Consider the following 13,223-nt stretch of genomic DNA (forward strand, 5'->3'; position numbering starts at 1 on the left):
GCATCGGTTGTATGCTAACGATGGAAATAAGCCCTTGTGTAACGAATCAACTCTTCAGAACTCAGTCATTTATATTGGCACAGCAGTGGTACAATTAGCTAAATCAGAATTTTGGGCTAGTCTTTAAACTGAGTTTTCAAACACTTTTGAATAACAAGTTGAAATAACAACATCTTGCATTTAGGTAGACCCTAGCAAAACATTCCAAGGTACTTCACAGAAGCATTATCGAACAAAAGTTGACACTGAGCCATGGAGAAGATATTAGAGGCACATGACCTAAAGTTTCATTACAGAGGTCAGGGGTTGAGGAGCATCATAAAATGCGAGAGAGAAGCAAAGGGACATTAAGGTTTAGGGAGTGAATGGCAGGGCTTAGAGTCTTGGCAGCTGAAGACGCAGTGATTAAAATCATGATGCTCAAAATGCCAGTCTTCTGAAGAACCAATTACACAATGAGGCTAAACAGCCAGTAATTCAAGGAAAATTACACATATAGATTTGTCTAAACAAAAGATCGCTTTAGAGTAAATGCCCATAGCATTTAGAATTAAGCTTAAATGCTCCCCCTGCAAGTATCTGCTGCCAAAAAAAACCAATCTGCCTTTGTGGCAGTCAGTTGTAATCAACACATCATCTCAGTTAACTTTCAAAATTCATTCTGAATGGGTGGGTTAAGATTAGCAAAGCATACTGGCAAATTAAATTCGTCTGTTTTTATCTTCAAAGATACTCTTCAAAGGGGACTGGGTGGTACCGTCAGCACATTATGCTTTGATCTCCGGCACTTGGGTATGGATCAGTCTAATCGGATAAAGCCTCTCTTGTCCGCTGGCCGTAAAGTGCCTGTGTGAGAGTGTTCTAGACAGTCCCAGCACAGCTCTGAGCCCCCAGGGCAAAAACTGCCCATGATCGGGCCCTAATTATCAGTCTCATTCAGAGAAGCCACTGAACTTCATTGGTATGGGAACTCAAAATGCTGCACCAACACAAAGGGAAGAAGGGATCATTTCCTGATGTTGGAAGTTAAAACAGATTTGGAAAACTGGTAATCCAAACAGTATTTCTTCATGGGCAAATCATCAAGAAACCTGTAGGACTATGAAAGGCTGCACACTACCACCTTGCCTGCTTACGACAGGAAAAAGACAAGTTGAGAATCCCCCATTTCACATCTTTTAAATGTTTTAACACTCTTCCCTCCCAGCCAATCTCAGATCCCATCATATTACTTCAGGTAAGAGCAGAGTAAATCTCCCTTTATCCTGGCTAATGATGTGGAGGTGCCAGCGTTGGACTGGGGTAAACACAGTAAGAAGTCTCACAACACCAGGTTAAAGTCCAACAGGGTTATTTGGTAGCAAAAGCCACTAGCTTTCGGAGTACTGCTCCTGACGTTGGACTTTAACCGGGTGTTGTGAGACTCTTATTGTCCTGGCTAATATCCATTCCTCTGCCAACATGGAAAAATATATTATTTGGCTATGACCTCATTGCCATTTGTGGGATCTTGCTGTGTACAAGCTGGCTTCCACCTTTACTGCATCATGACAAAGACTATTCTTCAAAAGCACTGGGTGGCATGGTGCCACAGTCATTAGCAATGCTGGCTCACAGCGCCAGGGACCCAGATTCGATTCCCAGCTTGGGTCATATCTGTGCAGAGTCTACACAGTCTCCCCGTGTCTGCATGAGTTTCCTCTGAGTGCTCCGGTTTCCTCCCACAGTCTGAAAGACACGCTGGTTAGGTGCAATAGCCAAGCTAATTTCTCCCTCATTGTACCTGAACAGATGCCAGGGTGTGGCGGCTAAGGTATTTTCATAGTAACTTCATTGCAGTGTTAATGTAATGTAACTTGTGACTAATAAACAAATAAAATAAACACTGCAAGACAAAAGAAAAACTTGAGGAATCACTCTAACCTGCAGAAAAGCAGAGGAAAATCGCCAGAGAAAAGTTTCGCACAGAAGGCCGAAATTCCTCATTGTAGCTCCATAGAATCTCTTGAAATTCCAGCTTCAAATCTCAGAGTGCAGAATCAGGAAATGTAGCAGGGGTGAGCCAAAGCTTTTAAATTCCAGGATAAAGCATGCCCTCAGAAATTTTTAAGTAGTTTAGTGGTCAGAAATTGCTGCTGACACTAAATTTCTGAGTTGGTGCCCAACTGTCCAAACAGTTTGGAGACAAAAATGTTTGTCCACCCATGATAAATGGGATGGAATGACAACCACCTATCACCATAATAAGCAGTTGAGAAACTCCGCACTGGAGTCATCATGAAAGATGTGATATAAATCTTCCTTTTTTTAAAAGCTGCAGTTTTCTCCCTTCCCTAATTCAAGATTAATACATTTCAGGTTTCTGTGCTTTTTCAAATACCCACTCCTTCACCTCCTCCATATCTCCCAACATTCTCTAACACACACTGCTCAGATTGTCATTCTTCTCCCACACTTTTTTGCTTTGCTTCACCTCTAACTTCAAGCTGGCATTTACTATTTCTTTTTCACATTTATGCTGCCTGCCTTACCCTGTCACCCCTCTAATTCACCCTGGCATACTTGTCTCTGTCCCTCCCATTCTCTATTTTTCCATCTTCACACGGCACTTCGAAGTTCTCAGTGCATCTTGACGGATGCAAACCTGAATGTAAAGTTGGGCCTAACTGATATTAATAGTGGAGGCCAAGCTTTCCAATATCTCTTGAAGACTGTATAGCGAAGTTAAAGAGGGTGCTCGCTCTATGAAAACAATGTCAATTAGGTCAAGCAGCTATGCACTCGTAGTGTATAATGCGTGAGGCCCAATTTTAACCTGTATTGGGAATCAGGCACACGGCCAAGGTGAGTGTACAAATCTCCATGACCCCAGTAATAAGAGGCCTACTCAATTATATTTTCCAAGCCTCAGCTTTGTGTATTTGCTTAGTTGGCTGTTTCCAGCGAGCGGAAACATAATTGCAGTGGAAGGAAGTCCCTGGCCAGCACTGGTTGAGCTGCAGGGGGGGCAGTTTTGGCAGAGTCTTGCATTTGGGAAAGTAAGCGTTTCTAGTGAAGAGGAGGACTGAACTTCCCTTGTAGGGCCTCTTACCTCTTGGTTTTACAAGCAAAGCTTTTTTAAAAAAATGTGTGTGATTGGGCTTCTTTGAGTGTCTGACCTTCTTCCTGCTGTCTTCATTTGTGGGAAAGCTTCCCAGCTCAGGCCACCCCAGCTCAATTAAAATAGCACTTGGGACTGAGGGAATGATCAGAACCCTGTCCTGTATATTTAAATAAGAGGCCCCACTGGCTTCAGGCAGGCACCCTGCTCTGCTGCTCAGATTAATACATAAAACAAAGGGAACAGATTAAGATGTAGGTGTTTGAAATAATCTCCTGCATGACTTTAACAGTTTGCCCACTTATTGAGTTCCCAGCAGGTCCATAGAGTTAAAATCATGCCTATTGTTTCAGTTAGAGTCTCTTGTCTCAGGAATTTCAATTGTTCAGTTCTGTTCAATCATTAAGTGAAATAATTTTCAACTCTTCAATATTATGACAATCTGGCAACCGACCGGGGCAAATATCATTGACAGATTTATTTCAAATAATATGCATGGCAGTTAGACAAAAAGAGTTTTGTTTCCAAAATACAAGTGCATTCGATCTCACGAGTGCTTAAGTACAGTCTGGCTAATTTAAAGCACATTGTACTTGCTTTCAGCAGATGTATTCTGGGACAGGGGCAAGGTCAGAAATTTTCGGTTTAATCCCAACAGCCACACAATTGAAATTTTGGAGTTATAATGCTGACAGTGCAGTGTGATTTCCTTCTCACTTTGTTGCCAGGGAGGCTTTTTTTTTGGTTTTTGGAAAGTTGTAATCGTATAACAGAAAATAAGCCCTCCTGCATGACCTGTGGGCTGACAGCACTCTTTATACAGTGCTTGTTGTCAGTAATAGGCAGAATCCCTCAGGCCAGTAAAAATGGGTCTGAACTGCCGTGATTGGCTATAATCGCCACCTCTAATTGAAACAGCCTGTGTTACTGGTGGGTGGAATTCTGGGATCCCTGGCTGGCTCCCAAGAATGCCCAGAATGTTAGCTTTTTTTCTCCTGCAGGCATCTTACATCAGCTTAGTTTATGACAGAAAAAGTATAGAATTCTAAGAAACTTCAGACCAAAGACTGTGTACCAACACACAGGCAAGAAAACAAAATATTCTGGATCTTCATACCGAGGAAAGTGATCTTCATCATCCAAGTAAGGTTTTCCTTGCAAATCCTTTGCGGCAGCTTTAAACTGGACGCCTGATGTTTTTGTTTAAACTGGGAAAATCTTACTACTTTTTTTTAAGAGATAGGCGAATCGTGGCTCATTCAAACCTAATAAAAATAAAGAGCTACCACATCATTTGTAGCTCTCATTTCATGGACACGATAGCATTGAAAACTGATACACTTTGGAAAAAGAAAAGTTTTTTTGGTTCAAATATAAGTTTTTTTTGCTGTCTGCATGGCAGGCATAACCAGATGATCATCGACAGCACCGATAATTCCACTGCATGCAAAGTGTCCAGATGCAAGTTTTGTGGACTCTTAACTTTCAGAATCCATGGAAGTAGAAATTTTTAGGATCAGTATCCATTGCTAGACTAATGTGTATTGCTATGGTCATGCATTACTATTGTATTGTCTATCTGCAAGCTTTTCGGTCCATATCTATTTTGCACAGTTGTCTTATTGTCTAAGCTGCTCTATACAAATTGTACTTTCCCAGTTGTTTGTACAGCTGTTTAATCGTGCTGCATGGACTTTTATTTCTGCATCCGTAGAATCAGTTTTGTAAGCTTGTTTACCTTAGTTAGGGAGCTGGTTGAGCAGTGGTAATGTAACTAATCCAGAGTGATTCAGAGACCGAAGCTAAAGTTCTGAGGAGCTGGTTCAAATCCCACCATTACAACTGGTGGAATTTATTAGTAATTAATAAAATATGGAATTGAAAACTAGTCTTGGTGATAGTGAGCAGTGATAGTATCATCAATTGTCATGAAGAAAAGCCCATCGGGTTCACTAATGCCCTTGAGGGAAGGAAATCTGCCATTCTGGCCATGTACGTCTAATCCTACCAGGACTTCAGATCCATAGTAGTGTGGTTGACCCTTAAATGCCCCCTGAAATGGTCTAGCTAGGCCACTCAGTTGAAAGGCAATTAGGAATGGGCAACAAATGCTGAACCTTGCCAGTGTTAATTCTATCGCAAGAAAAAATATATAGTTTTCCCTACCACTTGCTCAACACTGAGATCTATTTACCTTCGGACTAACATGTTTCCAGATCCAGAAATGTTCCACAAATATAGCTGTGAATAATGGCTGGTGTATGTTGTGGAGATGGGAGATGGTGATTCAGAAACTTGCTAAGCAGATGCTGCGGGGAGAAAATAGGGACCTACAGGCCAGTTAGTCTGATACCAATCCTCAGAAAAATGATGGAATCTATTATTAAGGAAGTCTTAACAATGCACATTGAAAATCAGATACAGTCAACATGATTTTACAAAAGAGAAACATTGCGGGGTTTTATGCCTTGCTTGTCCCAAAACCGTATGATTACACCCAAGGTCAATAGACCTTCCCGTGGTCCACCCCTCTGATTCCTGTGGCGGGCAGGATGGTAAAATTCCAGCCATAGTGCTTAACATTACCAGACTATTTTGAGGATGTAACAAGTAGGGTAAATAAAGGAGAACCAGTGGATGTAGTGTACTTGCATTTCCAAGAGGTACTCAAAAAGTTAATGCACAAGATAGGGACTGGAATCCTACCACTCCGCCAGCCCGCCACAGGAATTGGAGCAGGTGTAGGGCGGACAATGCAAAGTCTGTTGACCTCAGGCAGGATTTTACTGTTTTCGGATGAGCAAGGCTATAACATCCCACCAAAGGGGTCATAGAGCTGGGTATAATACGTTAGCATGGACAGGGATTTGTTAATGGACAGGAAGCAGAGAGTTAGGGATAAATGGGACAGTTTCAACTTGGCAGGCTATGACTAGTGATGTGCTGGGGCCTCGGATATTTACAATCTATGTTTATGACTTAGAACAAGAAGGTCAGGAGTAATGTATCCAAGTTAGTTGGTATTAGAAAATGAGGTGGGAATGTAAGCTTTAAGAAGACATAAAGATGAAGGCAGAGAGATATGACAGATTAAGTGAGTGGGCAACAAGGCGGTCGATGGAGTATTTAAAAAATATTTTTAAGAAGCCATAAAACTTCTGAGAGTCTAAAGTTAGCAACTTCTTTCAAACAGAAAACATGTAACCATTTAAATACACTTTTTTTCTGGAATTTGCATTGATCAAATCTTCAAGAGTTTCTGCTTTGAGACTTGTCAAAGAGCCTTTGGGAAAAACACACCAGAAGAAACGGATGCAGGCAGGCACAGAAACTTTATTTAATTGGTCTCATTCAACAAATGCCAGTTACAAACTGCACTCCTTCCTCAGATTCCCCCTAGGATCATGTAATGTTGTGCTACAACAATTTTATGATTGCAAAAGTGGAAAACTATGCATTATAAATATAGTACATAGTACAAGTTGATGTTCAAAGCTACAAAGATGTTCACATAAGAAACACAGTAGGTTGTGAGGTACAGCAAGAAATTATAACAGCATTAGAACATTGGTTTTTATTGCAAGGGAATTAGAGTACAAGGGCAACTAATTCTTGCTACAATTCTATAGGACTTTTGATGAGACCACATCTGGAGTGCAGTATTATACTGTGTACGGTTTTGATTTCCATTTCAAAGGATGGATTGACTTTCAATGCAAGTAGCACAGCGAAGGCTCACTAAATTGATTCCTATGATGGGAGGGTTGTCCTATGATGAGAGGTTGGGTAAAGTGGGTCTCTCTCTCTCTCTCTGGAGTAGAAGAATGCAAGCTGATCTCATTGAAATATACAAGATTCTGAAGGGGTTTGAAATGGTAGACGGAAGTTGTTTCCCTGTGTTCATGAATCTAGGGCTGGAATCTTATCACCATTCATGCTGGTGGGATTTTCCCATCCTGCGGCAGTGAATGGAGATTTGACTGGGTGCCGAATTCTCCGACTTAGCTGCAGCAGGAGTGTGACGTGAACAGCTGGTAAGACCATGCCCTGGAACACAGAGTGCAACCTCAGGATTATGGGCAAGCATTTACAACTGAAATGAGGAGAACTTCCTTCACTCAAAAGGCTGTGAATCTTTAGAGCTCTGTCACAGAGGGTTATGGGTGGTCCATTGTTGAGTATATATTGTAATGAATAGCAGAGCAGGCTCGAGGAGCTGAATGATTTACATCTGCTTCTATTTCTTGTGTTCTCTTCACAAAGTTGAAAGACTAAAAAGCTTTTTGTAAATTTGTTTTGGATTGTACTTTAATGCTTTGAAAAAATGTGTAACAACCATTGAGTAAAGAGTAAAAAGCCAACATCCTGCAGATACTGGGAATCTGAAAATTCTTTCACTCTGCAACACTAATTCTGTTTCTTTCTGCATGGATTCTCCCTGACCTGCTGAATGTTGCAGGTCATTATTGAGAAAGGAACCTTCCTTTTGCTGAGAGTCTGAAACAGTTATGGTGCAAATATCCACTCAATTTTCATACGTAAGAACTGTTTTTTTTCTCAGTGGGGCAGGATTCAGTTTTTATTTAATTGATAAATGAAATTCTGGGCCATTCAATTGCTTTGTATTGTAATAATCATTAGTAATTCATCTTGTGGATGTAGCCCAGTCCATCACGCAAACCAGCCTCCCATCCATTAACTCCATCTACACTTCCCATTGCCTCAGAAAAGCAGCCACCATTATCAAAGGCCCTACGCACCCAGACATCCTCTCTCCTACTTTCCTCCACGGGAAAAAGATACAAAAGTCTGAGATCACATATCAACTGACTTAAGAACAGCTTCTTCTCTGCTGCCATCAGATTTTTGAATAAACCTATCATATATTAAATTGACCTGTCTCTACACCTGAACTATGACTGTAATACTATATTCTGCACTTTGTCCTTTCCTTCTCCCCCATATATGCGATGAACAGTATGCTTTGACTGTATAGCAAGCAAGAAACAATACTTTTCACTGTATCCCAACGCATGTGACAATAATAAATCAAATCAGTGCTTTCTTTCTCTTTCCCTTCTCACCCACAAAGGCAAGAATTGATATCAAGAGCAATTAAAGTTTTTTTTAAAGTTTATTTATAAGTCACAAGTAAGGCTTACATCAACACTGCATTGAAGTTATAGTGAAATTCCCCTTTTCAACCTAACCGGCTGCTTGGGGAACAGACAGGATTGGATTCAATACTACTTTTACATTCATTGATTAGTGGAGAGGAATATTTGTTGGGATGTAAAACTAACATTCCACCCAATCCGTGGGGCTTCTGCTCAGTGAGTCAGGTTAAAAGTACCTCACACTGAGTCAGTGGCAAGGGAGCAGAGTGAATGATGCATGTCTACCTTCATCATTTCCAATTATAAAATAGAGGAAGTTGTTACCATCCATGACTTAATGTTGTATATGTTGCCTGATGGGACATCAAGGATTCAAGAAATGTGACTTGTTTTTGACTATAACATGGACTGTTTCAATGCTGACTCTAGGCTGGAGGCAATCAAACAGGAATTTCAGGGATTTTCGATTTGATTTGATTTATTATTGTCATATGTATTGGGATACAATGAAAAGCATTGTTGCTTGCACACTGTTGTAGTAAGTCTTCATAGGCAGAAGTCCCTTCACCAAAATCCCTTTATTTACAAACTCTCACAGCAGTACACAAAGTTAGCAGTCTATCTTGGGGGGTGTCAGAGGAACTGACACTCCCAATTATGTACAAGGCAAAGACTCTCTGATTGGCCGATCAATTGAATCCTTAATCAGGGAGCTCATACTCCAATAGGCCAACCTCAATGGCCTGATTGAAGTCATTACAGAAATGCAGACAAAGTATACCATTTGTAGAATGCATATTTGAGAAGGAAAGTAGAGGGCGCAAAATGTAGTTTTATAGTTGTAGCTAGGGTGTACAGAAAGATCAGCTTGACATAAGAGAGGTCCATTCAAAAGTCTGATGGCAGCAGGGAAGAAGGTGTTCTTCCCCGCTAGGAAAGAGATTCCATTAATTGGAATGATACCCGAAGAATGGGAAGGATTTGGCTGAAAAAATATGCAGCTTGCCCATTTTGTAAATGGTGGCTAGCACAAATATCATTCCAAAATCTGCTTGAACTATGCCTAACTGGAAATGTTGTGCCACCAGAACAGATATTTTTAGAATAGATATTTTTCATCATTTTACAATTTCAAAGTGAAACTCTGTCACATGGAGTTTTTCCAATGTTACAACATATTGTGGGGGAATTTCATTCAGTTGGAAATTTAAACCTAAATTTGTCTCCTGTTAATCAATCAATCGTTCAAATAGTTATTTAGCTATTAGTGCATTTGGAAATTCATTCCAGATGTTGAAATGGTCTAGCAATTTGTGAAAAGAGAGCTTCAAACTTTCAAATCAAATTATGTGCATTAATCTTCACATGAAACCCACTATTTATTACTGTTAGGTTTCTAATTTCAAACTTGAATACTGTAACATTCATGTTATTTGAGTAGGATGCTTTCAATTTACCTTCTTTAAATTGTCTGCTATGTTCTATCAATCCTCGCAATCAATTAGACCACCACAACTGCTGTGCTGGAACAACTGGGATTTCCTCTCCAGATATCGAGTGATTGTTCTGAGAATAATTGGCAAGGTTTTCTGTTAATCATTGTAGACAGAGTAACTAGAAGAGGAAGTACTTGTAGATCCAGAACAGATGAAATGATTTGATAGGTTTGCCAGAAGCTACGATGGGTAGCTTGTAAGAAAATAAGTTTGGGGGGTGGGGGGGCAGTGGTCTGATGTTCAATTCTGACCAAACCCATGAATTGGGCAGCACTGTCAGCCTTGGTCCAGTGGGGGCGCTCTATCTCAGTCAGAAAGCTGTTACATTGGTGTCTTTGGTTGCAGCGTTGGAGATGCTGAGCAGATTTCTTCAACCCATTGGCAATCAATGGCGAGCTGCCTCTGTCATGGGAAAACTCGCCACGAGTGGAAGAGGGGGCTGGTGAATTCCCTCTGCTGTCTTTGAGATTATGGGATGTTGAAGCATCTGCCTTCTCAGATGGATATGACAGATCTATTCCAGAGAGAAGAAAGAGAAATCTCCCAATGTCCCAGCCAACATTTATTTTGCAACTAATGCCTAAAAATGAACAACCTCACCATTTATTTAATTGCTATTGATGGGACCTTTCTGTCTGCAAATTAGCTGCTATGTTTTCAACATGACAACAGTGATTTTGGGCTGAATTTTCCAAAAGAAAATGATAAGTGTCAAGTTCTGACTGAAAACCAATGTGTTTCTCCCCAGAAACACAGCCAGCTTTTCACCTCTGACACTTTGTCAAACAGGAATGGGGAGGCATTTTGTGCTGTCACTTTGGCAGGGCAGGCCTGACAGAATTGGCAAGACCACTGAGATCAGGGTGCATTTTTATAAAGGGTGCCCCAATCTCAAAATCAAAGTGAAAGCCCCTTTCCATCCTAATGCTCATTGACATCAGATTCTCCCTCCATACTGCACTGGGGCATCATGACTATTCCCCTCCTTCACGTAATTCCTCCCTCACAATGGGGTTCCCTGGAGACCCTGCCCAAGGTTCTGCTCCCAGCCGCACTCCCATGCTAGTGCCAATCTGGCATTTTCCCTGACCATTCGGGCTACATTGGTCTCCGTGCCCCCCTCATGGTCATCTCAACGGCCGGAGACTAGTCGTGATTTCCATTGATGGGGTGTCATGCCGGTGGTGGTGGTGGTGATTGGGGGGGGGGGGGGTCGCAATACCTAATGACCCCAGAAGCAATGGTGTAAAGCCATTCAAGTATATTTACATTGATGGTGAAGAGATTCACTCACGCCCAGCTGATTAATTTGCTGGCGGGGTTCGGGGAAGATCTCAAACTGAGATCTCACCACTGAAAATCACACACGGTCCTCTTGCGAGAGTTAGTGGCCAGTACAGGATTTGTGTCTGCACCAAATGGACCAGAGAATCGTATGTTTCAAAAGTATGTCATTGGCTGTAAGGCACTTTTGAAATGTGCTTAAGTTGTGAAAGGTGCTATATAAATGCAAGTTTTTTTTTTCTCCATTGTGTCAAACCTTGTCTGACTACAGTCCTGTGAAGCACACTACTGCATTAAATGTGCCATAAAAATACAAATTTTTGCTGCTTCATCAAAATTTATATAGTTTTCAATGCATGAATCTAATTATTTTCTTCTTTACGTGAAAGCAGGCTGATGGGGTCTGGAGATAACAACTGCTGAATTCTTTTTCCCTCACTTCCATTCCACGTCTATGAACTCCCCCATTCCCTGCTGAGGTGGATGTATTCCCCCACATTACATCTGAGATTAAGAACTCAGTGGAAGAAGGGATCACACTTACATTCCATCACATTGCGAAACACCATGTCAGGGCAATATTCGGCCCCTCACTTCTTATATTATAGCTTGTGAGTTTGAATATATTCATAAAATAAATAATGTTGCACTTGAGAACTCATTCTGAATTTTTTCAAAATTTACTTTAAAATAAGTAGATTTGTTCATGAACCGAACCCAGTAAAATGCAAACTTATTTTATAATGAACAAAATAATGTGGCCAGGAATTTCTAGGTGGGATGCATCACTAGCAGGATGGAAAATCTGACCAGGCAACCAAATGGTAGCAATTTCCAGTCTCACCAAGGTCCAGTTCAGAAAAACCCAGCCTATACATCTGTGAGCATGATGTGTGTGTTCTCTTTTCACTTAATTCTGTATAGGGTGGTCTCACAGCTCAAGGGATCCAGGTTCAATTCTGGCCTCACAACACTGTCTGTGTGGTGTTTGCACCTTCTCCCTGTGTCTGTGTGGGTTTCCTTTGGGTGCTTGGTATCCTCCCATACTCCAAAGATGTGCGGGTTAGGTGGATTGGCCATGCAAAATTTCCCCTTAGTATCAGGGGGACTAATGGGGTAATGGTGATATGGCCTGGGTGGGATTGTTGTTGGTACAGGCTCAATGGGTCAAATGTTCTCTTTCTGCATTGTATGTATTCTATGAAAACGGTCAACTTGCAATAAGAAAGGAAAAAGTTTGCATTTATTTTACCACCTTACATTATTAGGGTCTCCTGATGCTCTTTAGGCAATGGATTATATCTGGACTCCAGTTACTGTTACTATTTAAACACAAGCAGGATCCAATTCATGTACAGCAAATGAGTGAACAACCAGATAGCCTACAGAGGCTGGGGGAAGATTTTTGACTGGAACTGGGACTTCTTTCTATATGGGATCTTGTACATGTGTCTAGCAGACAGGAGCTCAGTTAAATGTTTCATAGTAGAACCATCTTCACCAACAACACTGTACTCTCTTAATACTGCACTGGCGTTTCAGACTGGAATGTATGAAACGTTAGTTGTAACTTAGGAAGGCATACGGTGTCTTGGCGTTTATTGGTAGGGGGATTGAATTTAGGAGTCGCAGCGTCATGTTGCAACTGTACAAGACTCTGGTGCGGCCGCAGTTGGAGTATTGTGTGCAGTTCTGGTCCCCACATTATAGGAAGGATGTGGAGGCTTTGGAGAGGGGGCAGAGGAGGTTTACCAGGATGTTGCCTGGTATGGAGGGGAGGTCCTATGAGGAGAGACTGAGGGATTTGAGGTTGTTTTCGTTAGAAAGAAGGCAGCTAAGAGGGGACCTTATTGAAACATATAAGATGATTAGAGGTTTAGATAGGGTGGACAGTGATAGCCATTTTCCTCGGATGGAGAAAGCTAGCACGAGGGGGCATAGCTTTAAATTAGGGGTGGTAGTTATAGGACGGATGTCAGGGGTAGGTTCTTTACCCAGAGGGTGGTGAGGGATTGGAATGCCCTGCCTGCTGCAGTTGTAAATGCGCCTAGTTTGGGGGCGTTTAAGAGATCCGTGGATAGGTTTATGGATGGAAAGGTTTAGGTTAGAGGGTCATTGCTTTTTAACTGGTCGGCGCAACATCGTGGGCCGAAGGGCCTGTTCTGCGCTGTAATGTTCTATGTTCTATGTTCTAACTTGAATTATTTCAGGGGGCTTCATGGCCTC

The 13,223-nt window shown here is 41.5% G+C and overlaps 1 protein-coding gene across 2 annotated transcripts in view; it reads left to right on the top strand.

The window, feature by feature from the left end:
* Nucleotides 1–4,073: 4,073 nt before the first annotated feature.
* The window catches only part of ddr2a (discoidin domain receptor tyrosine kinase 2a), a 154,152-nt gene continuing 145,002 nt past the window's right edge, over nt 4,074–13,223 (top strand). The window contains exon 1 of one of the 2 annotated variants that reach the window (XM_080195883.1): nt 4,074–4,243. The gene's annotated coding sequence lies outside the window, so the exon portion shown is untranslated. The remainder of the gene's footprint in view (nt 4,244–13,223) is intronic. The other variant, XM_080195885.1, reaches the window with a different exon arrangement.

Source organism: Carcharhinus amblyrhynchos, chromosome 9 (genome assembly GCF_965287045.1).
Source record: "Carcharhinus amblyrhynchos chromosome 9, sCarAmb.v2.hapA, whole genome shotgun sequence".
Classification (NCBI taxonomy): domain Eukaryota; kingdom Metazoa; phylum Chordata; class Chondrichthyes; order Carcharhiniformes; family Carcharhinidae; genus Carcharhinus; species Carcharhinus amblyrhynchos.